Source organism: Bufo bufo, chromosome 2, assembly GCF_905171765.1.
Source record: "Bufo bufo chromosome 2, aBufBuf1.1, whole genome shotgun sequence".
Taxonomy (NCBI): domain Eukaryota; kingdom Metazoa; phylum Chordata; class Amphibia; order Anura; family Bufonidae; genus Bufo; species Bufo bufo.
Genome location: NC_053390.1, coordinates 836,762,773 through 836,781,477, shown reverse-complemented (window position 1 = coordinate 836,781,477; position 18,705 = coordinate 836,762,773).

The following is an 18,705-nucleotide window of genomic DNA, read 5'->3' as shown; positions in this document are numbered from 1 at the left end:
CTGTGCTGTGTAATCAGACAGTAGTATTATCCTGTGACCAGCAGAGGGCGCCGCTGTGCTGTGTAATCAGACAGTAGTATTATCCTGTGACCACCAGAGGGTGCAGCTGTGCTGTGTAATCAGACAGTAGTACTATCCGGTGACCAGCAGAGGTCACCGCTGTGCTGTGTAATCAGACAGTAGTACTATCCGGTGACCAGCAGAGGGCGCCGCTGTGCTGTGTAATCAGACAGTAGTATTATCCTGTGACCAGCAGAGGGCGCCGCTGTGCTGTGTAATCAGACAGTAGTATTATCCTGTGACCACCAGAGGGTGCAGCTGTGCTGTGTAATCAGACAGTAGTACTATCCGGTGACCAGCAGAGGTCACCGCTGTGCTGTGTAATCAGACAGTAGTACTATCCGGTGACCAGCAGAGGGCGCCGCTGTGCTGTGTAATCAGACAGTAGTATTATCCTGTGACCAGCAGAGGTCACCGCTGTGCTGTGTAATCAGACAGTAGTATTATCCTGTGACCAGCAGAGGGCGCCGCTGTGCTGTGTAATCAGACAGTAGTACTATCCGGTGACCAGCAGAGGACACTGCTGTGCTGTGTAATCGGACAGTAGTACTATCTGGTGACCAGCAGAGGACACTGCTGTACTGTGTAATCGGACAGTAGTACTATCTGGTGACCAGCAGAGGACACCGCTGTACTGTGTAATCGGACAGTAGTACTATCTAGTGACCAGCAGAGGACACCGCTGTACTGTGTAATCGGACAGTAGTACTATCTGGTGACCAGCAGAGGACACCGCTGTACTGTGTAATCGGACAGTAGTACTATCTGGTGACCAGCAGAGGACACCGCTGTACTGTGTAATGGGACAGTAGTACTATCTGGTGACCAGCAGAGGGCACCGCTGTACTGTGTAATGGGACAGTAGTACTATCTGGTGACCAGCAGAGGGCACCGCTGTACTGTGTAATGGGACAGTAGTACTATCTGGTGACCAGCAGAGGGCACCGCTGTACTGTGTAATCGGACAGTAGTACTATCTGGTGACCAGCAGAGGACACCGCTGTACTGTGTAATGGGACAGTAGTACTATCTGGTGACCAGCAGAGGGCACCGCTGTACTGTGTAATGGGACAGTAGTACTATCTGGTGACCAGCAGAGGACACCGCTGTGCTGTGTAATCAGACAGTAGTACTATCCAGGGACCAGCAGAGGGTGATGGGTTGCTGTGTAATTATTATTTTATTTTTATTTTACGCATTTATATAGCACTACTATATTCCGCAGCGCTTTTAGTCTTTAGCATCCAACTGTGCCCAATGGGGCTCACAATCTAAAGTCCCTATCAGTCTGTCTTTGGAGTTTGGGAAGAAACCGGAAAACCCAGAGGAAATCACGCCAACATGGGGAGAACCTACAAACTCCAGAGCGATGTTGTCCTTGGTCGGATTCCAGTGCTAACCACCGAGCCACCGTGCTGCTCGATAAGACACTAGTACCTCCCGGTGACCACCAGAGGGCGCTGCTATGCTGTGTAATCAGACAGTAGTACTATCCGGTGACCAGCAGAGGGTGCCGCTGTGCTGTGTAATCAGACAGTAGTACTAGCCTGTGACCAGCAGAGGGCACCGCTGTGCTGTGTAATGATAAGACAGAGTAGTACTATCCGGTGACCACTAGAGGGCATTGCTAATACACGTCCACTTATCGTAGTCCTGTGATATCATAAACCTCCAGAGGTCTGCAGCATTTGACAGCCAGGCCCCATACTAGCTACTACCAAGGGCCACAAGAGGAGATGTGGTGGTGCAGACCATCGTAATGCAGCAGGAGCTGCCATCAGTCACACCGTGCAGGAGCGGACACAGCGGATCCCAAAAACTGCACCATGTAAACGTGGAAAAATGTGAATACTACAGGAAAATCTACTGTGATATGAGAAACCAGGGTATGTACTGTCCACAGTGACCACTAGAGGGCGGTGTAATACCATAGACTGATGATAGGCTCCCTCCACAGTGACCACTAGAGGGCGGTGTAATACCATAGACTGATGATAGGCTCCCTCCACAGTCACTAGAGGGCGGTGTAATACTATAGACTGATGATAGGCTCCTTCCACAGTCACCACTAGAGGGCGGTGTAATACTATAGACTGATGATAGGCTCCCTCCACAGTGACCACTAGAGGGCGGTGTAATACTATAGACTGATGATAGGCTCCCTCCACAGTCACCACTAGAGGGCGGTGTAATACTATAGACTGATGATAGGCTCCCTCCACAGTCACCACTAGAGGGCGGTGTAATACTATAGACTGATGATAGGCTCCCTCCACAGTGACCACTAGAGGGCGGTGTAATACTATAGACTGATGATAGGCTCCCTCCACAGTGACCACTAGAGGGTGGGGTAATACTATAGACTGATGATAGGTTCCCTCCACAGTCACCACTAGAGGGCGGTGTAATACTATAGACTGATGATAGGCTCCCTCCACAGTGACCACTAGAGGGCGGTGTAATACTATAGACTGATGATAGGCTCCCTCCACAGTGACCACTAGAGGGTGGGGTAATACTATAGACTGATGATAGGTTCCCTCCACAGTCACCACTAGAGGGCGGTGTAATACTATAGACTGATGATAGGCTCTCTCCACAGTGACCACTAGAGGGCGGTGTAATACTATAGACTGATGATAGGCTCCCTCCACAGTGACCACTAGAGGGCGGTGTAATACTATAGACTGATAATAGGCTCTCTCCACAGTCACCACTAGAGGGCAGTGTAATACTATAGACTGATGATAGGCTCCCTCCACAGTCACCACTAGAGGGCGGTGTAATACTATAGACTGATGATAGGCTCCCTCCACAGTCACCACTAGAGGGCGGTGTAATACTATAGACTGATGATAGGCTCCCTCCACAGTCACCACTAGAGGGCGGTGTAATACTATAGACTGATGATAGGCTCCCTCCACAGTCACCACTAGAGGGCGGTGAAATACTATAGACTGATGATAGGCTCCCTCCACAGTGACCACTAGAGGGCGGTGTAATACTATAGACTGATGATAGGCTCTCTCCACAGTGACCACTAGAGGGCGGTGTAATACTATAGACTGATGATAGGCTCCCTCCACAGTCACCACTAGAGGGCGGTGTAATACTATAGACTGATGATAGGCTCCCTCCACAGTCACCACTAGAGGGCGGTGTAATACTATAGACTGATGATAGGCTCCCTCCACAGTCACCACTAGAGGGCGGTGTAATACTATAGACTGATGATAGGCTCTCTCCACAGTGACCACTAGAGGGCGGTGTAATACTATAGACTGATGATAGGCTCCCTCCACAGTCACCACTAGAGGGCGGTGTAATACTATAGACGGATGATAGGCTCCCTCCACAGTCACCACTAGAGGGCGGTGTAATACTATAGACTGATGATAGGCTCCCTCCACAGTCACCACTAGAGGGCGGTGTAATACTATAGACTGATGATAGGTTCCCTCCACAGTCACCACTAGAGGGCGGTGTAATACTATAGACTGATGATAGGCTCCCTCCACAGTGACCACTAGAGGGCGGTGTAATACTATTGACTGATGATATGCTCCCTCCACAGTGACCACTAGAGGGCGGTGTAATACTATAGACTGATGATAGGCTCCCTCCACAGTCACCACTAGAGGGCGGTGTAATACTATAGACTGATGATAGGCTCCCTCCACAGTGACTACTAGAGGGCGGTGTAATACTATAGACTGATGATAGGCTCCCTCCACAGTGACCACTAGAGGGCGGTGTAATACTATAGACTGATGATAGGCTCCCTCCACAGTGACTACTAGAGGGCGGTGTAATACTATAGACTGATGATAGGCTCCCTCCACAGTGACTACTAGAGGGCGGTGTAATACTATAGACTGATGATAGGCTCCCTCCACAGTCACCACTAGAGGGCGGTGTAATACTATAGACTGATGATAGGTTCCCTCCACAGTCACCACTAGAGGGCGGTGTAATACTATAGACTGATGATAGGCTCCCTCCACAGTGACCACTAGAGGGCGGTGTAATACTATAGACTGATGATAGGCTCCCTCCACAGTGACCACTAGAGGGCGGTGTAATACTATAGACTGATGATAGGCTCCCTCCACAGTCACCACTAGAGGGCGGTGTAATACTATAGACTGATGATAGGCTCCCTCCACAGTGACTACTAGAGGGCGGTGTAATACTATAGACTGATGATAGGCTCCCTCCACAGTGACTACTAGAGGGCGGTGTAATACTATAGACTGATGATAGGCTCCCTCCACAGTGACCACTAGAGGGCGGTGTAATACTATTGACTGATGATAGGCTCCCTCCACAGTGACCACTAGAGGGCGGTGTAATACTATAGACTGATGATAGGCTCCCTCCACAGTCACCACTAGAGGGCGGTGTAATACTATAGACTGATGATAGGCTCCCTCCACAGTCACCACTAGAGGGTGGTGTAATACTATAGACTGATGATAGGCTCTCTCCACAGTGACCACTAGAGGGCGGTGTAATACTATAGACTGATGATAGGCTCCCTCCACAGTCACCACTAGAGGGCGGTGTAATACTATAGACTGATGATAGGCTCCCTCCACAGAGACCACTAGAGGGCGGTGTAATACTATAGACTGATGATAGGCTTCCTCCACAGTCACCACTAGAGGGCGGTGTAATAATATAGACTGATAATAGGCTCCCTCCACAGTGACCACTAGAGGGCGGTGTAATACTATAGACTGATGATAGGCTCCCTCCACAGTGACCACTAGAGGGCGGTGTAATACTATAGACTGATGATAGGCTCCCTCCACAGTCACCACTAGAGGGCGGTGTAATACTATAGACTGATGATAGGCTCCCTCCACAGAGACCACTAGAGGGCGGTGTAATACTATAGACTGATGATAGGCTCCCTCCACAGTCACCACTAGAGGGCGGTGTAATACTATAGACTGATGATAGGCTTCCTCCACAGTCACCACTAGAGGGCGGTGTAATACTATAGACTGATAATAGGCTCCCTCCACAGTGACCACTAGAGGGCGGTGTAATACTATAGACTGATGATAGGTTCCCTCCACAGTCACCACTAAAGGGCGGTGTAATACTATAGACTGATGATAGGCTCCCTCCACAGTGACCACTAGAGGGCGGTGTAATACTATAGACTGATGATAGGCTTCCTCCACAGTCACCACTAGAGGGCGGTGTAATACTATAGACTGATAATAGGCTCCCTCCACAGTGACCACTAGAGGGCGGTGTAATACTATAGACTGATGATAGGCTCCCTCCACAGTCACCACTAGAGGGCGGTGTAATACTATAGACTGATAATAGGCTCCCTCCACAGTCACCACTAGAGGGCAGTGTAATACTATAGACTGATGATGGGCTCTCTCCACAGTCACCACTAGAGGGCGGTGTAATACTATAGACTGATGATAGGCTCCCTCCACAGTCACTAGAGGGCGGTGTAATACTATAAACTGATAATAGGCTCCCTCCACAGTGACCACTAGAGGGCGGTGTAATACTATAGGCTGATGATGGGCTCCCTCCACAGTGACCACTAGAGGGCGGTATAATACTATAGACTGATGATAGGCTCCCTCCACAGTGACCACTAGAGGGCGGTGTAATACTATAGACTGATGATAGGCTCCCTCCACAGTCACCACTAGAGGGCAGTGTAATACTATAGACTGATGATGGGCTCTCTCCACAGTCACCACTAGAGGGCGGTGTAATACTATAGACTGATAATAGGCTCCCTCCACAGTCACCACTAGAGGGCGGTGTAATACTATAGACTGATGATGGGCTCTCTCCACAGTCACCACTAGAGGGCGGTGTAATACTATAGACTGATGATAGGCTCCCTCCACAGTCACCACTAGAGGGCGGTGTAATACTATAGACTGATGATAGGCTCCCTCCACAGTCACCACTAGAGGGCAGTGTAATACTATAGACTGATGATAGGCTCCCTCCACAGTCACCACTAGAGTGCGGTGTAATACTATAGACTGATGATGGGCTCCCTCCACAGTGACCACTAGAGGGCGGTGTAATACTATAGACTGATGATAGGCTCCCTCCACAGTGACCACCAGAGGGCGGTGTAATACTATAGACTGATGATAGGCTCCCTCCACAGTCACTAGAGGGCGGTGTAATACTATAGACTGATAATAGGCTCCCTCCACAGTGACCACTAGAGGGCGGTGTAATACTATAGACTGATGATGGGCTCCCTCCACAGTGACCACTGGAGGGCGGTGTAATACTATAGACTGATGATAGGCTCCCTCCACAGTCACCACTAGAGGGCGGTGTAATACTATAGACTGATGATAGGCTCCCTCCACAGTCACCACTAGAGGGCAGTGTAATACTATAGACTGATGATAGGCTCCTTCCACAGTCACCACTAGAGGGCGGTGTAATACTATAGACTGATGATGGGCTCCCTCCACAGTGACCACTAGAGGGCGGTGTAATACTATCGACTGATGATAGGCTCCCTCCACAGTCACCACTAGAGGGCAGTGTAATACTATAGACTGATGATAGGCTCCTTCCACAGTCACCACTAGAGGGCGGTGTAATACTATAGACTGATGATAGGCTCCATCCACAGTGACCACTAGAGGGCGGTGTAATACTATCGACTGATGATAGGCTCCCTCCACAGTCACCACTAGAGGGCAGTGTAATACTATAGACTGATGATAGGCTCTCTCCACACTGACCATTAGAGGGCGGTGTAATACTATAGACTGATGATAGGCTCCCTCCACAGTCACCACTAGAGGGCGGTGTAATACTATAGACTGATGATAGGCTCCCTCCACAGTGACCACTAGAGGGCGGTGTAATACTATAGACTGATGATAGGCTCCCTCCACAGTCACCACTAGAGGGCGGTGTAATACTATAGATTGATGCTAGGCTCCCTCCACAGTCACCACTAGAGGGCGGTGTAATACTATAGACTGATGATAGGCTCCCTCCACAGTGACCACTAGAGGGCAGTGTAATACTATAGACTGATGATAGGCTCCCTCCACAGTGACCACTAGAGGGCAGTGTAATACTATAGACTGATGATAGGCTCCCTCCACAGTGACCACTAGAGGGCAGTGTAATACTATAGACTGATGATAGGTTCCCTCCACAGTGACCACTAGAGGGCGGTGTAATTCTATAGACTGATAATAGGCTCTCTCCACAGTCACCACTAGAGGGCGGTGTAATACTATAGACTGATGATAGTCTCCCTACACAGTGACCACTAGAGGGCAGTGTAATACTATAGACTGATGATAGGCTCCCTCCACAGTCACCACTAGAGGGCGGTGTAATACTATAGACTGATGATAGGTTCCCTCCACAGTCACCACTAGAGGGCGGTGTAATACTATAGACTGATGATAGGCTCCCTCCACAGTCACCACTAGAGGGCGGTGTAATACTATAGACTGATGATAGGCTCTCTCCACAGTGACCACTAGAGGGCGGTGTAATACTATAGACTGATGATAGGCTCCCTCCACAGTCACCACTAGAGGGCGGTGTAATACTATAGACTGATGATAGGTTCCCTCCACAGTCACCACTAGAGGGCGGTGTAATACTATAGACTGATGATAGGCTCCCTCCACAGTCACCACTAGAGGGCGGTGTAATACTATAGACTGATGATAGGCTCCCTCCACAGTCACCACTAGAGGGCGGTGTAATACTATAGACTGATGATAGGCTCCCTCCACAGTCACCACTAGAGGGCGGTGTAATACTATAGACTGATGATAGGTTCCCTCCACAGTCACCACTAGAGGGCGGTGTAATACTATAGACTGATGATAGGCTCTCTCCACAGTGACCACTAGAGGGCGGTGTAATACTATAGACTGATGATAGGTTCCCTCCACAGTCACCACTAGAGGGCGGTGTAATACTATAGACTGATGATAGGCTCCCTCCACAGTCACCACTAGAGGGCGGTGTAATACTATAGACTGATGATAGGCTCCCTCCACAGTAACCACTAGAGGGCGGTGTAATACTATAGACTGATGATAGGCTCCCTCCACAGTGACCACTAGAGGGCGGTGTAATACTATAGACTGATGATAGGCTCCCTCCACAGTCACCACTAGAGGGCGGTGTAATACTATAGACTGATGATAGGCTCCCTCCACAGTGACTACTAGAGGGCGGTGTAATACTATAGACTGATGATAGGCTCCCTCCACAGTGACTACTAGAGGGCGGTGTAATACTATAGACTGATGATAGGCTCCCTCCACAGTGACCACTAGAGGGCGGTGTAATACTATTGACTGATGATAGGCTCCCTCCACAGTGACCACTAGAGGGCGGTGTAATACTATAGACTGATGATAGGCTCCTTCCACAGTGACCACTAGAGGGCGGTGTAATACTATAGACTGATGATAGGCTCCTTCCACAGTGACCACTAGAGGGCGGTGTAATACTATAGACGGATGATAGGCTCCCTCCACAGTGACCACTAGAGGGCGGTGTAATACTATTGACTGATGATAGGCTCCCTCCACAGTGACCACTAGAGGGCGGTGTAATACTATAGACTGATGATAGGCTCCTTCCACAGTGACCACTAGAGGGCGGTGTAATACTATAGACTGATGATAGGCTCCTTCCACAGTGACCACTAGAGGGCGGTGTAATACTATTGACTGATGATAGGCTCCCTCCACAGTGACCACTAGAGGGCGGTGTAATACTATAGACTGATGATAGGCTCCTTCCACAGTGACCACTAGAGGGCGGTGTAATACTATAGACTGATGATAGGCTCCCTCCACAGTCACCACTAGAGGGCGGTGTAATACTATAGACTGATGATAGGCTCCCTCCACAGTCACCACTAGAGGGCGGTGTAATACTATAGACTGATGATAGGCTCTCTCCACAGTGACCACTAGAGGGCGGTGTAATACTATAGACTGATGATAGGCTCCCTCCACAGTCACCACTAGAGGGCGGTGTAATACTATAGACTGATGATAGGCTCCCTCCACAGAGACCACTAGAGGGCGGTGTAATACTATAGACTGATGATAGGCTTCCTCCACAGTCACCACTAGAGGGCGGTGTAATACTATAGACTGATAATAGGCTCCCTCCACAGTGACCACTAGAGGGCGGTGTAATACTATAGACTGATGATAGGTTCCCTCCACAGTCACCACTAAAGGGCGGTGTAATACTATAGACTGATGATAGGCTCCCTCCACAGTGACCACTAGAGGGCGGTGTAATACTATAGACTGATGATAGGCTCCCTCCACAGTCACCACTAGAGGGCGGTGTAATACTATAGACTGATGATAGGCTCCCTCCACAGAGACCACTAGAGGGCGGTGTAATACTATAGACTGATGATAGGCTCCCTCCACAGTCACCACTAGAGGGCGGTGTAATACTATAGACTGATGATAGGCTTCCTCCACAGTCACCACTAGAGGGCGGTGTAATACTATAGACTGATAATAGGCTCCCTCCACAGTGACCACTAGAGGGCGGTGTAATACTATAGACTGATGATAGGTTCCCTCCACAGTCACCACTAAAGGGCGGTGTAATACTATAGACTGATGATAGGCTTCCTCCACAGTCACCACTAGAGGGCGGTGTAATACTATAGACTGATAATAGGCTCCCTCCACAGTGACCACTAGAGGGCGGTGTAATACTATAGACTGATGATAGGCTCCCTCCACAGTCACCACTAGAGGGCGGTGTAATACTATAGACTGATAATAGGCTCCCTCCACAGTCACCACTAGAGGGCAGTGTAATACTATAGACTGATGATGGGCTCTCTCCACAGTCACCACTAGAGGGCGGTGTAATACTATAGACTGATGATAGGCTCCCTCCACAGTCACTAGAGGGCGGTGTAATACTATAGACTGATAATAGGCTCCCTCCACAGTGACCACTAGAGGGCGGTGTAATACTATAGGCTGATGATGGGCTCCCTCCACAGTGACCACTAGAGGGCGGTATAATACTATAGACTGATGATAGGCTCCCTCCACAGTGACCACTAGAGGGCGGTGTAATACTATAGACTGATAATAGGCTCCCTCCACAGTCACCACTAGAGGGCAGTGTAATACTATAGACTGATGATGGGCTCTCTCCACAGTCACCACTAGAGGGCGGTGTAATACTATAGACTGATAATAGGCTCCCTCCACAGTGACCACTAGAGAGCGGTGTAATACTATAGACTGATGATGGGCTCTCTCCACAGTCACCACTAGAGGGCGGTGTAATACTATAGACTGATAATAGGCTCCCTCCACAGTCACCACTAGAGGGCAGTGTTATACTATAGACTGATGATAGGCTCTCTCCACAGTGACCACTAGAGGGCGGTGTAATACTATAGACTGATGATAGGCTCCCTCCACAGTCACCACTAGAGGGCAGTGTAATACTATAGACTGATGATAGGCTCCTTCCACAGTCACCACTAGAGGGCGGTGTAATACTATAGACTGATGATGGGCTCCCTCCACAGTGACCACTAGAGGGCGGTGTAATACTATAGACTGATGATAGGCTCCCTCCACAGTCACCACTAGAGGGCGGTGTAATACTATAGACTGATGATAGGCTCCCTCCACAGTGACCACTAGAGGGCAGTGTAATACTATAGACTGATGATAGGCTCCTTCCACAGTCACCACTAGAGGGCGGTGTAATACTATAGACTGATGATAGGCTCCCTCCACAGTGACCACTAGAGGGCAGTGTAATACTATAGACTGATGATAGGCTCTCTCCACAGTCACCACTAGAGGGTGGTGTAATACTATAGACTGATGATAGGCTCCCTCCACAGTGACCACTAGAGGGCGGTGTAATACTATAGACTGATGATAGGCTCCCTCCACAGTGACCACTAGAGGGCGGTGTAATACTATAGACTGATGATAGGCTCCCTCCACAGTCACTAGAGGGCGGTGTAATACTATAGACTGATAATAGGCTCCCTCCACAGTGACCACTAGAGGGCGGTGTAATACTATAGGCTCCCTCCACAGTGACCACTGGAGGGCGGTGTAATACTATAGACTGATGATAGGCTCCCTCCACAGTCACCACTAGAGGGCGGTGTAATACTATAGACTGATGATGGGCTCCCTCCACAGTGACCACTGGAGGGCGGTGTAATACTATAGACTGATGATAGGCTCCCTCCACAGTCACCACTAGAGGGCAGTGTAATACTATAGACTGATGATAGGCTCCTTCCACAGTCACCACTAGAGGGCGGTGTAATACTATAGACTGATGATAGGCTCCATCCACAGTGACCACTAGAGGGCGGTGTAATACTATAGACTGATGATAGGCTCCCTCCACAGTCACCACTAGAGGGCAGTGTAATACTATAGACTGATGATAGGCTCCTTCCACAGTCACCACTAGAGGGCGGTGTAATACTATAGACTGATGATAGGCTCCCTCCACAGTCACCACTAGAGGGCGGTGTAATACTATAGACTGATGATAGGCTCCCTCCACAGTGACCACTAGAGGGCGGTGTAATACTATAGACTGATGATAGGCTCCCTCCACAGTCACCACTAGAGGGCAGTGTAACACTATAGACTGATGATAGGCTCCCTCCACAGTCACCACTAGAGGGCGGTGTAATACTATAGACTGATGATAGGCTCCCTCCACAGTGACCACTAGAGGGCGGTGTAATACTATAGACTGATGATAGGCTCCCTCCACAGTCACCACTAGAGGGCGGTGTAATACTATAGACTGATGATAGGCTCCCTCCACAGTGACCACTAGAGGGCGGTGTAATACTATAGACTGATGCTAGGCTCCCTCCACAGTCACCACTAGAGGGCGGTGTAATACTATAGACTGATGATAGGCTCCCTCCACAGTGACCACTAGAGGGCAGTGTAATACTATAGACTGATGATAGGCTCCCTCCACAGTGACCACTAGAGGGCAGTGTAATACTATAGACTGATGATAGGCTCCCTCCACAGTGACCACTAGAGGGCAGTGTAATACTATAGACTGATGATAGGTTCCCTCCACAGTGACCACTAGAGGGCGGTGTAATTCTATAGACTGATAATAGGCTCTCTCCACAGTCACCACTAGAGGGCAGTGTAATACTATAGACTGATGATAGGCTCCCTCCACAGTCACCACTAGAGGGCGGTGTAATACTATAGACTGATGATAGGTTCCCTCCACAGTCACCACTAGAGGGCGGTGTAATACTATAGACTGATGATAGGCTCCCTCCACAGTCACCACTAGAGGGCGGTGTAATACTATAGACTGATGATAGGCTCTCTCCACAGTGACCACTAGAGGGCGGTGTAATACTATAGACTGATGATAGGCTCCCTCCACAGTCACCACTAGAGGGCGGTGTAATACTATAGACTGATGATAGGTTCCCTCCACAGTCACCACTAGAGGGCGGTGTAATACTATAGACTGATGATAGGCTCCCTCCACAGTCACCACTAGAGGGCGGTGTAATACTATAGACTGATGATAGGCTCCCTCCACAGTCACCACTAGAGGGCGGTGTAATACTATAGACTGATGATAGGCTCCCTCCACAGTCACCACTAGAGGGCGGTGTAATACTATAGACTGATGATAGGTTCCCTCCACAGTCACCACTAGAGGGCGGTGTAATACTATAGACTGATGATAGGCTCTCTCCACAGTGACCACTAGAGGGCGGTGTAATACTATAGACTGATGATAGGTTCCCTCCACAGTCACCACTAGAGGGCGGTGTAATACTATAGACTGATGATAGGCTCCCTCCACAGTCACCACTAGAGGGCGGTGTAATACTATAGACTGATGATAGGTTCCCTCCACAGTCACCACTAGAGGGCGGTGTAATACTATAGACTGATGATAGGCTCCCTCCACAGTCACCACTAGAGGGCGGTGTAATACTATAGACTGATGATAGGTTCCCTCCACAGTCACCACTAGAGGGCGGTGTAATACTATAGACTGATGATAGGCTCCCTCCACAGTCACCACTAGAGGGCGGTGTAATACTATAGACTGATGATAGGCTCCCTCCACAGTCACCACTAGAGGGCGGTGTAATACTATAGACTGATGATAGGCTCCCTCCACAGTCACCACTAGAGGGTGGTGTAATACTATAGACTGATGATAGGCTCCCTCCACAGTCACCACTAGAGGGCGGTGTAATACTATAGACTGATGATAGGCTCCCTCCACAGTCACCACTAGAGGGCGGTGTAATACTATAGACTGATGATAGGTTCCCTCCACAGTCACCACTAGAGGGCGGTGTAATACTATAGACTGATGATAGGCTCCCTCCACAGTGACCACTAGAGGGCGGTGTAATACTATAGACTGATGATAGGTTCCCTCCACAGTCACCACTAGAGGGCGGTGTAATACTATAGACTGATGATAGGCTCCCTCCACAGTCACCACTAGAGGGCGGTGTAATACTATAGACTGATGATAGGCTCCCTCCACAGTCACCACTAGAGGGCGGTGTAATACTATAGACTGATGATAGGCTCCCTCCACAGTCACCACTAGAGGGTGGTGTAATACTATAGACTGATGATAGGCTCCCTCCACAGTCACCACTAGAGGGTGGTGTAATACTATAGACTGATAATAGGCTCCCTCCACAGTGACCACTAGAGGGCGGTGTAATACTATAGACTGATGATAGGCTCCCTCCACAGTCACCACTAGAGGGCGGTGTAATACTATAGACTGATGATAGGCTCCCTCCACAGTCACCACTAGAGGGCGGTGTAATACTATAGACTGATGATGGGCTCCCTACACAGTGACCACTAGAGGGCGGTGTAATACTATAGACTGATGATAGGCTCCCTCCACAGTGACCACTAGAGGGCGGTGTAATACTATAGACTGATGATAGGTTCCCTCCACAGTCACCACTAGAGGGTGGTGTAATACTATAGACTGATGATAGGCTCCCTCCACAGTCACCACTAGAGGGCGGTGTAATACTATAGACTGATGATAGGTTCCCTCCACAGTCACCACTAGAGGGCGGTGTAATACTATAGACTGATGATAGGCTCCCTCCACAGTCACCACTAGAGGGCGGTGTAATACTATAGACTGATGATAGGTTCCCTCCACAGTCACCACTAGAGGGCGGTGTAATACTATAGACTGATGATAGGCTCCCTCCACAGTCACTACTAGAGGGCGGTGTAATACTATAGACTGATGATAGGCTCCCTCCACAGTCACCACTAGAGGGCGGTGTAATACTATAGACTGATGATAGGTTCCCTCCACAGTCACCACTAGAGGGCAGTGTAATACTATAGACTGATGATAGGCTCCCTCCACAGTAACCACTAGAGGGCGGTGTAATACTATAGACTGATGATAGGCTCCCTCCACAGTGACCACTAGAGGGCGGTGTAATACTATAGACTCATGATAGGCTCCCTCCACAGTGACCACTAGAGGGCGGTGTAATACTATAGACTCATGATAGGCTCCCTCCACAGTCACCACTAGAGGGCGGTGTAATACTATAGACTGATGATAGGCTCCCTCCACAGTGTTCACTAGAGGGCGGTGTAATACTATAGACTGATGATAGGCTCCCTCCACAGTAACCACTAGAGGGCGGTGTAATACTATAGACTGATGATAGGCTCCCTCCACAGTGACCACTAGAGGGCGGTGTAATACTATAGACTGATGATAGGCTCCCTCCACAGTGACCACTAGAGGGCGGTGTAATACTATAGACTGATGAGAGACCTTCTGGAGGCAGGATTGGGGGTGGGGGAGTCGAAAGGTGTAGTGTTGCAGTGTGTAATGGACCACTGGTGATACTGGGGGTGAATGTATTGCAATACAGCTACTCTCATGATATACCAGATCACAGTTGAGTCCACAACAGTGACACGAGAACTGCTGCTAAAGGAGGTGCAGCTGGAGGGTGAAATACTGTCAACTAAAGAACTGAAAAGGATAGCTACATTCCTAGGATGGTATCAGACTACCTTGGGTACAGTATGAGATGCCTATCTGCTCCCTTCAATAAAGGACTCTCTCACAACCTTGAGCCATGCAAAGTACTTCTCCACCCTGGATCTAACCAGCAGACATCGGTAAACACATGGCACCGAGAGAGAACATAGAGTTCATCACGCCGATGGGAAAAGATATGACCTTGAGTTTTCCGGAGATTGGTTGGGTATTGCCGAGGATTCATAAGACTTTGCCTAAGTGGCTGCACCCTTTTTGCTGACTTTCTAGCTTACATGGATCACACTGAGCCCTTTGCAATATACATCGACGCAAGACGGCCGTGAGCAAGTGTCACCTACGCCAAAAGAACCCTAAGAAATGGAGAGAAGAGAGCTATGGCTCACTCAGAGCTGCTGGCAGTCGTGCGGGCAGTTACTGAGAAGTCCAGTCGTGTGATGGACTGACAACAACCCTCTGCTGCACCACTGCCGAGCTCGGGGCTTTGATGGCTCGACACGGCAAGCTTAAGTAGAAGAAGGTATTTCGACAAGGCTGCAGCAATGGAAATGCAGATGCCCTAGCTCGTAATCATGTGGAAACTGCAACCATTCAAGGTGTCAAGTCTGCGGCCATCCCAGCAGTGGAAGTCCCAGTGAAGATTAGAGGGTCAAGCAGCAGCAAGATAAGCAAGTAGACACCATGAAGAGATGGCTCATAGAAGGTTAACAACCAAGCCACAAAGACAAGGAAAGGCTGAAACTCCAAAGACACACTGATAGGGAACGTCTGTAAAGCGCTGCAGAATATAATAGCGCTATATAAGTGCATAAAATAAATAAGGTAATGATTGCTACAGCTGCGAGACAGGATGACCCTTGAGGAAGACATGCTATACCGACAAATCAAGCTACCCACTGAGATCGACCTCACCTGACAAATTCTACTGCCAGAGAGCATGAAAGTGGTGTCCGAATGGATGCATGAGAAGAAGTGACTCTTCGACCAGCCAAGACTTTTGCCTGACTGCGAACATTCTATTACCATGTCAGTATGCAGACGTTGTCGCACTTCTAGGCTGGACAGGAGCAGAATCTTGACCGTGTACCCCTTATAGCTGGTGATGATGGGCTACCTGACGGTGGAACAATCCTTGCAAAGATTCAAGTACTTGCTGGTCTTTGTGGATCATTTCACCAAGTTTGCATGACCGTTTCCAGGTGAGGTCAGACAGTAGATCAGGTCTTCTAGAAAAACAGATGAGGGGACCTGTTTCGAAGGTGATCCAAAAGCTTTGACTGTTTCATCAGATCTGGAAGACACGCACGGTACCAAACCTTATCACATGCAAGTGAATAGTGCTTGTGAGAACACCTGAACCGCACCCTGTTACAGCTCCTACAGACCCTGGAGGAGCAGAGAAAGGCGATGACCTGATAACAACATAGTGCACTCCACCAACAGTTATTCCACCTTCTTATTCATGTTTGGAAGAAATGGATGATGCCCCCTTACCATGATGATGCTGATCTGCAATGAAAGCGAAGAGTAGACACCACTTGCCTGGATGGAAGGCCATTGAGGAAGGTACACAAGATGTATGACCTGGCAACTAAGCTCTTGTATACCTACAGCCAATTGGAATCTGAAAATACTGCCCTTAATTCAGAGACATAATCATCATGCACAACCATCTCAAGAGGTTCTAGGAAACTACAGTGGAAGTGGTCACCCATTCCCTATGAAATCATGAGATAGGTGAATCCCCATATGCAAGAGTTGGAGTAGAGGACTGAAAATACTGGTCTGTGGTATCAAAATATGAAGACAGTAGTGAGTAGGCCTTCAATGTCTACGAGAATTAAGGAGAAAAGGGGTCTGATGGAAAGCAGTTCATCTTCGGGAAAAATCCAAGAAGGTGGAAGATTTCAATGTAGGTTTTAACTACCCTTCTTGTCCTTCAGGCCTTACCTTTACACTGACAACCTAGGTTCTGCTTGGTGTATCACCACACAAGGCTGTTGCTCCCATCTAGATTACAATTTTCACACCTGCCTGCTTGTTGAGGACCATGACTTAGTCTGGAGTCATATCACATGGATCTGCCTCTAAAAGCTTGGACTTGCTTCAAGTGTTTCTGATGTTCCAGCATCCAACTGGTCAGTGTTCGGTTCCTGGTTGTTCCATTGGCAATGACCAAGCAGCTCGACTGAACAAGTTGCTATAGAGTATAGCCAGTGACCCATTGTGTATGGTATACAGAGTCCAATAGGTCGGCACTGCTGGTACGTGGTTTCTGGTGCTCGCATCCTAGGATTGGCAATTCTGAGAAGTAATCAACACACACCAGCACATACTTATGTCCAGCCTTTATTAAGTGAACTATCAACAATGACATGTCTAGTGGTTCGCTTGTCACAGTTATGTTGTTCCACCTCTTTATGTAGAGCACACTGGGGGGCATGCTTTGCAGTCCTTCTCCACCTTATGGCCTAACTGAGTGCCAAAGAAGTAGTTTGCGTCTGTTCTCTCTGGACCCAGAGGCACAGATATAACTCTAGCCGTTCCCACTGTCAGATTAGGCAGTGTCCCCATGTGGACAACTTTTCACGCTTCTGACACAGATTACTTTAGCCCAGGCTGGCTTTCTCCTGGATACTGGTAAAGTCTGGATTGACACCTTGCTTTTCAGACCATTTGCTTATGTTGACAGCTCTGCCAGGAATGATTTGAAGACCACTGAGTGTCTTCACTGCACAGGGTACACTTGCTGGCAATGTTCCAGTTTTGGGTGATGGATCGTGCACTTGGACGCCTGGGCTATTCACTGGTTTGAGGGACAATATGTTGGTGTTCCCATCTCATTAGCTAGAAGCCTTTCTACCTGGAGGATGTCTTGTTGATACAGTAACTGGTGAAGAGCTGTAGCAACTCTGGCAAAACTGGGAATGTACTGATGGTAGTGACCCACCAGCCTGAAAGCGGTCCAGATACTTGGTCACTGTCTTTGGCACCGACACTTACTGCTCAGCTCTCACCTTGTTAGGATCTTGTCGTACTCGATGACATGATGTGGTCCGTTGTTGGCCCCTGTGGCCCATAGTAGATTTCAACTTGAGGCCAAAACTTAGTTGATTGAAGATAGCATCCAAATGCTGGAGGTGCTACAGGAAGGATAGGGAGTAGACCAGGATATCGTTCACAAATATTATTATAGTCTCAATTTTTTAGTTTTTCCAGACAGTAGTGTTCCTTCGAAAGATGGCAGCTACTGAACACGTTCATCAGCTCGAATGGCATCTGATTAAATTAATATAAATATATGAGGGTTATGGACTCTGTCTTTCCTCAAGCCGTCAATCCAGGTCCATGTCCAAGGTCCTTCTGCAGGGCTGTCAAGGCCACATCAATCCATGGCAATGGGTAAGCTTTCTTTTGTGCACATGTGTTTAGGTTCAGTAGTCCACACACAAGCCAAGGCCACCATCCTTCTGTAAAAGTGTGAACGGGTTGCCCATAGGCTCTTGGTCTCCCTTATCACATGTTTTTTTTAGC